Source organism: Vigna angularis, chromosome 6, assembly GCF_016808095.1.
Source record: "Vigna angularis cultivar LongXiaoDou No.4 chromosome 6, ASM1680809v1, whole genome shotgun sequence".
Lineage (NCBI taxonomy): Eukaryota > Viridiplantae > Streptophyta > Magnoliopsida > Fabales > Fabaceae > Vigna > Vigna angularis.
Genome location: NC_068975.1, coordinates 4,782,501 through 4,790,000, shown reverse-complemented (window position 1 = coordinate 4,790,000; position 7,500 = coordinate 4,782,501).

Below are 7,500 nucleotides of genomic sequence, written 5' to 3'. Positions count from 1 at the left end.
GGGAGCCCACAGGCCGACGCCCGGAGCACGCACGTGCCAAGACACGCCTAAGGCGCATGCTGCCATCCACAATCGCAACGATGACGTCTCAACGAGCATTTCAACAGCCTGGGCTTGGGCCACCATCACAATCCGCGTCGGTCAATGTCTCGAGTCGATCGGCAGACCGGTTAGGACCGTTCCACATCCGCTTCCCTCCCGACAATTTCCAGCACTCTTTGATACTAAAAGAAACCTTTAACACTTAGAAACTAGCTTAAAATCATGTTTTTTGTCATATTTTAAGAAATAAGAGAGCTGGACAGGTTTATGCTTGATTTCAGTGTTTTATGCAGGTTTTAAGCTGAATTTGGTGAAAGAAGTGAAGAAGAATAGAAAGGGAATCAGAAAAGACATCAAAAAGTTCAAAAGGAGAAGCTGCAACCACCGCTCAGCGGCAATTTACCGCTGAGCGGCACTCAGAAACTCGCGTTAGCTCCGTTGAGGGGTGAAATGGCCGCTGAGGGGAAGAATCGAGCTCGCGCACTTACCGTTGAGCGACACTTTTATGGGCTTGGGCCTAATTTTCTGTATTTTACGAATAGTATATAAGCTTTAGGTTTTCCTAGGGTTTGTATCTTTGGCTGGGACGAAGCAAACACTCTCTTTTCCACCCCTTTGAAGGAAGATCTTGGATGCTCAGGCTACCTCTCTACCTTTCTAGGGTTTTATCTTTCATTCTTTCATTATTATTCATCTAGTTTCACCATGAATATGGTGAACTAAACCTTGTATTGTTGTTGGGGAATCAATGTAATCTTGTGAAACTCTCATATATGGAATTTGTGTTTAAACATCTTATTTGAGATACATTCTTTCTTTCATCATTAGTTAGGGTTTTTCCTCTTTGCTCAAAGCATGCATTGTTTAACTCATTCGATGTCATGATTATCGATTTTGTCGATATGGGAACGTACGGGGAAGTCTAGATCCGGGGAATTTCTCCCAATAGCATATTGGTTGCCTTTAAGCTCCTGCACTTCAGAATTAATTATTAGGAATGCTAGGAATCGTATGAACTCGTAATTAAGGATAGGCCTTCTAGACAAGGTAATTTAGAGAGTGGCATTAACATTGATGAAAAGATTGTTGAATTCCTAAAGTATATGAGAGTGGATAAGATGAAATTGATAACCCCAACAACATACTCATCCATATAATTCATTCCGTGTTTGTTTTACTCTTTTTGCCATTGATCACATTCATGCATAAATGTTTAATTACTGTCTTTTGCATTTAAACCTACAATCAATCGTTCACAAGTCTTAAATAATCAACAAAATCAGATAACTAACTAAGCCGTGAGTCCTTTGGGAAAACGATACTTGGTCTTACCTAGTTTTATTACTTGATACGATTCGGTCACACTTGCCGATTGTTAAACAAGTTTGTGGCACCGTTTTCGGTGTTCATAAATTTGTCATCAAGTTTTTGGCGCCGTTGCCGGGGACTCTGGTTTAACTAGTTTATTTGTTTGATTATTGATTATCTTTGACTTGTTATTTTCTGTTTATATTTTTCTGTTATTATTTTATTCTGTTTTATTTTATTTTTCTGCTTTCTGTTTTTATTTTATTGTTTTTATTTTATTTTCTTTTATATTTTTTTTGTGCTAACCAATTCTTCTAGAGATTTGTTTTCTTGTGTATGCAAGAAGCAATACGAACAAGGAGCAAGAAAACTGCAGATCCTCTTCTTGAAGGTTTGGACGAGAGTAGACAGAGGAGAAGAATCAGAACATCTAGAGAACTCTTTCCTTCTCCGGAAACTCTGTTACAACCATCACCACAAAACTCTGACCATAGCACTAAAAATATGGAGAATAATAGACGAACTCTTGTTGATTATACAAATGTAGCTGGACCTCAACACTTTAACAGCATAGCAAGACCAAGAGTCAATGCAGCAAATATGGAGGTGAAACCAGCACTAATCCAATTGGTTAAGAGTAACCAGTTTAATGAGTTGTCTCACGAAAGCCCATATGAGCACCTCACTACATTTAACGAGATTTGCAACACAGTCAAGATAAATGCGGTGCCGGATGAAGCAATCAAACTTAGCTTGTTTCCATTCTCACTAGGAGGCAACGCTAAGATTTGGTTAAATTCTTTTCCAGAAGGAAGTTTTACAGAGTGGGAAGAGGTGGTAACAAAATTCCTAAACAAATACTTTCCACAATCAAAGGTAAATAAGGGAAAGCACGAGATTACAACTTTCAGGCAAGGTATGGAGGAATCACTAGGTCATGCATGGGATAGATTTAAAAGCTTACTGAGAAAAACTCCTACCCATGGTTTTGACGAGGGGGAGGTAGTCTTGGCTTTTCTTATAGGTCTTGGTTCTCAAACCAAGATGATGCTGGACGCCACAACTGGAGGAAACATCAAATGGAAAACTCCAGAAGAAGCTATAGAGATCATTGATAATATGGCCAATAGTGATAATGATTTGAATAGTGAAAGAGGAGCTCTTAGTCAACAAAAAGGAGTTCTACACCTACAAACCCATGACGCCTTGCTACCACAAAATAAGATTCTAACTCAACAACTGGAAGCTCTTACGAAAACACTTGCACAATTGCCGAAACAGTTAAAAACTGTTGCACAGGTTCAATCACAGTTGTGTGAATTGTGTGGAGGTGACCATATAAATGGTCAGTGTGCCTTTCCAGCAGAAGCTTTGGAAGATGTGAACTTTATGGCCAACCAATTTTCGTGTCAAGGGAACTTCACTCAAGGGTGGAAACCACACCCAAGCATTGGTCAAGGGCAGAATGGGCAGGCTGGACAAAATGGGCAATTCAACAAGCAAGAGCAACAACCAACTTTATGGCAACAGTTTGCTGCATTTAATGAAAGGTTCATAAAGATGGAAGAAACTGTTAATCAATTTATACAAAAAACTGAATCTTCTCAAAAGAGTACTGATGCTGCTATTAAGAATTTGGAGATTCAAATGGGACAGATTACAAAGCAAGTGGAAGAAAGGCCTAACAGAAATTTTGGGGCTAATACTGAGGTTAACCCAGGGAAGAATGTAGAGTGGTGGAGAGCACCAATGATGAAATAGTTGAGTTAGACGAAAAGAAGAAGGAGAAAGGAGAGAAAGAAAAAGAAGAGAGAAAAGAGATAAAGAATCATGATATGCTTCCTTTTCCAATGAATCAGGAGAAACAATTTGATTTTACTGAATTATTCAATATGGTGGATAATGACGCACCTTGGAAGGAGATACTACAGTAAATTGCAGTGTATACTAAACTTGAGGAAGAAATCTCTATAAAGAAAAGACGTAGAGATGATGATACAAAGAAGCATAAAACTGTCAAAAAGGAGTCATTCCCTCCAAAAGCCGAGGATCCAGGAGGATTTTCCATTCCATGCACAATAGGGAAGAAAAGGGTCAGAAAAGCTTTACTTGATTTGGGATCAAGTTTCAACTTGATACCTTATTCTTTACTGGAACAAATTGGAGATGTGGATGTGAAACCTATAAAGGTCAACCTAGTAATGGTAGATGGATCTTCGAAGAAACCTTATGGAATAGCAGAGAACATTATAGTTTGTGTAGGCAAACTACAGTTCTTGGCAAATTTTGTGGTGATGGAGATGGAGACCGAAAAGATACCCATTATTCTCGGAAGACCGTTTATGAAAACGGCCAAAGCTATCATTGATGTGAACGAAGGTATAGTAGCATTCCAAGACCGAGAAGAAAGGGTTATTGTAGATGTTTTCAAAGAGGAGAGACAGATGCAGGAGGAAGAAGCTAGTCATAAAGCTTCATTTCAAGATGTACTCATGACTAGCCCCAAATATGAAAAGCTCAAGGTTAAAGGTAAACATTGTTTGTTGTTTCAGGTACATGAAAAAGAGAAGATTGGCAGAGGAAGAAAAGGTCATGATGATGGGATGAAAGAACAACTCAAACTTGGTACACATGTGAGATTCAAAAACAAGTTGTGGGTTGTCAAAGGCTATAAAGAAAAGTAGATGATAGAGATAGAGTCTCCATATTCTAGAAGAGTTAAAACAGTACATCGGAAGCAGTTAAGGAGTTGGTTGGATACGGATATTAATCTTGAAGAAGGAACTTGAACTTTACTGGGTCAAACTAATGACGTTAAAAGAGCGCTTGCTGGGAGGCAACCTAGTGATTTAAGAACTTTTAATTGTTGTTTTGGTGATGTAATTTTGAACCTTGGGACATTTTGTGTTTTGGTTATAAGTTTGTACAGGGTTTACATCTACTGATGGATGTTAGGCGGAAGAGTATCTACTGAAGGATACTATGTTTGTAGACACCTACTGATGGGTGTTGGTAAGAAAGATTTGCACCTACTGATGGGTGTTGGTGGATTTTGGGTCAGGCTCGTGACGTTAAACAAGCGCTACCTGGGAGGCAACCCAGTTGATTTATTTTCTCTGTATTGTTTGTTTTGATCCTGCTGTAGTTGCATAATAGGGTTGTGCATGAGTGATTTGAGAATTTTATTGCAGGGAGTCAGTGAGGGGTAGGTCTAGGACGCATCTAGGTCAAGCCAGGAAGAAGAAGAACACTTCCCGAAAGTGCCGTTGAGCGGCAAACTACCGCTGAGCGGTAGTATCGCAAAACAGGCTTGGGTTGCCCCTTAGCGGAACCCGAGCCCATTAGGGTATTTTTATACCCTAAGCTACGTCTTGGCTTTCCTTTGCACACTTTGCTCTGCACACACACTCCTACTTACTCTTTCAAAAGATCTCTAAAATTTTTCCTTCATCCCTCTTAAGAAAATCTCTCTTTCACTCACTTTCTCACTAGTTTTCCATCTAAGTTTGGGGTTGGAAGAGAGCATCATATCTTGAAAGCATTCTCCATTCATCTAGCATCTCCACCCAAGTAAGTCAAGAATTTTTCATTCCAGGGTTCTTGAGTTTGAAATGGATTGTTGAAGCATAAATCTTTAGGGGTTTCAATTTCTATGCATGATTTGATGATTTAATTGAAGTTTGAACCGATTGAATTGAATGATTTTGATCTGGAAAACTGAAAATTGCATGTGGGTGGAGTTAGGATAGGTTAAAAACGAATTTTTCAAAAATCTGTAGAGTCACCGCTGAGCGGCAGTTTACCGCTGAGCGGCACTTTGACAGATTTGTTATTTTTGCTGAGTTGCGATCTGGATTATTGCACTGGTGACGCTGACGGGTGATTTTGACCCTCAGCGGTGGTTTAACTTTGAAATAATGGTGTTGGATGTGTTTTACTAATGATTAACAACATGTTTGTGGTGTTGTATGTGTGTTTGATGTAGGTATGGCATCTTCTTCAAGCAAAAGGATGAAGTCCATGTCATCCAAAAGAAAAGAAAAGGAACCAGAACAACCCCATTCTAGTAGGTTCCTATCTCGCAAACATGAGAAGCACTTCAAGGTGGTCCAATATAGGAGATTACTTATGGAGAGAAAGGTTGGAATGATACCTAACTTTGCTATTAGGTATGATCCTGATTCCATCAACAACTTTTTGGATACTGTGTGGGCTGGTGAGCAGTGCCAGTTTTCTCTCTGTATGGAAGAAGGCACTGACTTTGATGATGTGGAGAGAGTTTTATGTGTACCTGGAGGACACTTTCAAAGGAATAGAATTGGCTTTGTGGTTAACATTAGGAGAACTGATTTAACTCCTCTTGCAAAGTATTGGATGGCATTTTCTCATGCCAATATTCAACCATGTTCTCATGTGTCAGACATTACTCTTAGCAGGGCACTTCTCATTTACTATGCAATCAGGAACTTGAATGTCAATATTGGACAGGTGATAGCTGATGAGATAAGGATGTGTGCCAACACAATAAACAACAAAGCACCCTTAGGGCATCCTTCTTTGATTATGCACCTTTGCAAGATAGCTAGGGTGGACACTTCTGCTCCACCATTTGAAAGGCCAAGGAAAGCAATTGATGAGGCCTATTACAGACAGTACTGTGGAGGTGAGGAGGCGGCTCCAGTTCCACCACGCCGTACTCGTAGAGAAAGAGGGCAAGCATAGAGTCAAGCATCTGCTGAGACACATGAAGCAAAACCTTTCCAAATGAGGGACATGTACATGTCTCTTATAGGTGCACAGCTACAGTCTATCCACAGAGGGCAGGTGGCCACTGCTGAGATGATTGTTGGAATGTATGATACACCTCCAGCACACAGGTGGACTATGGAGGAATTTCATAATATATAGCCTGGCCAGAAGAGCAGGTACAAGGACCTAGAGCTGAAGCAACTGAAGCTTCAGCTATGGAGATGGAAGAAGATGATGCTGATGATGATGAGGATGAGGCATTTGAAGATGCTGAAGATGAGGAAGAAGAGGAAGATACAGATGACAGCTCAGATTGAGGAGGAGCTGAGATAGCATTTACTGATGAATGCTATCATAACTGAAGTTGGACTTATGTTTTGTTTGGTTTTCTGGACTTATTTATTTGTGTTTTAGAATAGGGTTTGATGTACTCATTTGGAAACTTTGTCTGTTATGATGGTTTGCTTATGATTGTGAATGTTTGATAAGTAATGCTTGATGATGCTTTGATATAGATTGATGTTGAGATGTGCACATTACATGATTATACAGGTGGTTCACAAGCTTTGTGAACAAATGCAAGTTATTGTGATTATGATTGTGATATTAGGCAGGATGTATATGTCAAATGCGAATGAGCTTATATGTGAGGTTTTGAGCTCCAGAGTTATTGTGATTGAGTGCTATTACTTTGGAAGCATGAATAACTTTGCCCAGGTTTTCTATGATTGAATCAATTGCTTGTTTGCATTATATGATCAAGGTCGTTTGTTGGAAACCCTTATATTAGCCAAATTGCATGAAATAAGCCATTAAAAGAGAACACTATGTGTTCTATCCTTCGAACCCTTAGCCTTGAACATAAATTTAAAACCCTTGTTGAAAGCTTTACCTTGAGTTAAGTAGAAAATGTTTTGTGGTATTGACAAATATTCAAGTTTGGGGTTGTTGGAAAATAGAAAGAGAAATTGAAAGCATTGAGCTAAGAGCTAAGAAATAAGAATGTGAAAAGAAAAAGAAAAAGAGAAAGAAAAGAAAAAGCAAAGCTCAATGCAAAAGAAAGTTGGGAATAAATAAGAATGATTATGTCGATATGATTCTCTTAACTCAAGGGTTTTGTGATCTAGAAAAATCAATTTTCTTGTTAGCCCAGCCACATTATAAGCCATAGAAAAAGTCCTTGTGATGATGCATGCTAGTGAATTTATTTGATTGTGGTTAAATGAAAGGCAAAGTCAATTCTTGTGACATTGTGGTAGTAGAGTGAAAGAGTGATTACCTCTTATACACTTGTGTTTGAGTGAAACACTTTACCTAGTGAGGAAATATTCCATGAGCACATGAACATCCATGCTTAGTTGATTGATCATTCATGAAAAATAGCATTTGTTGGATATTAAG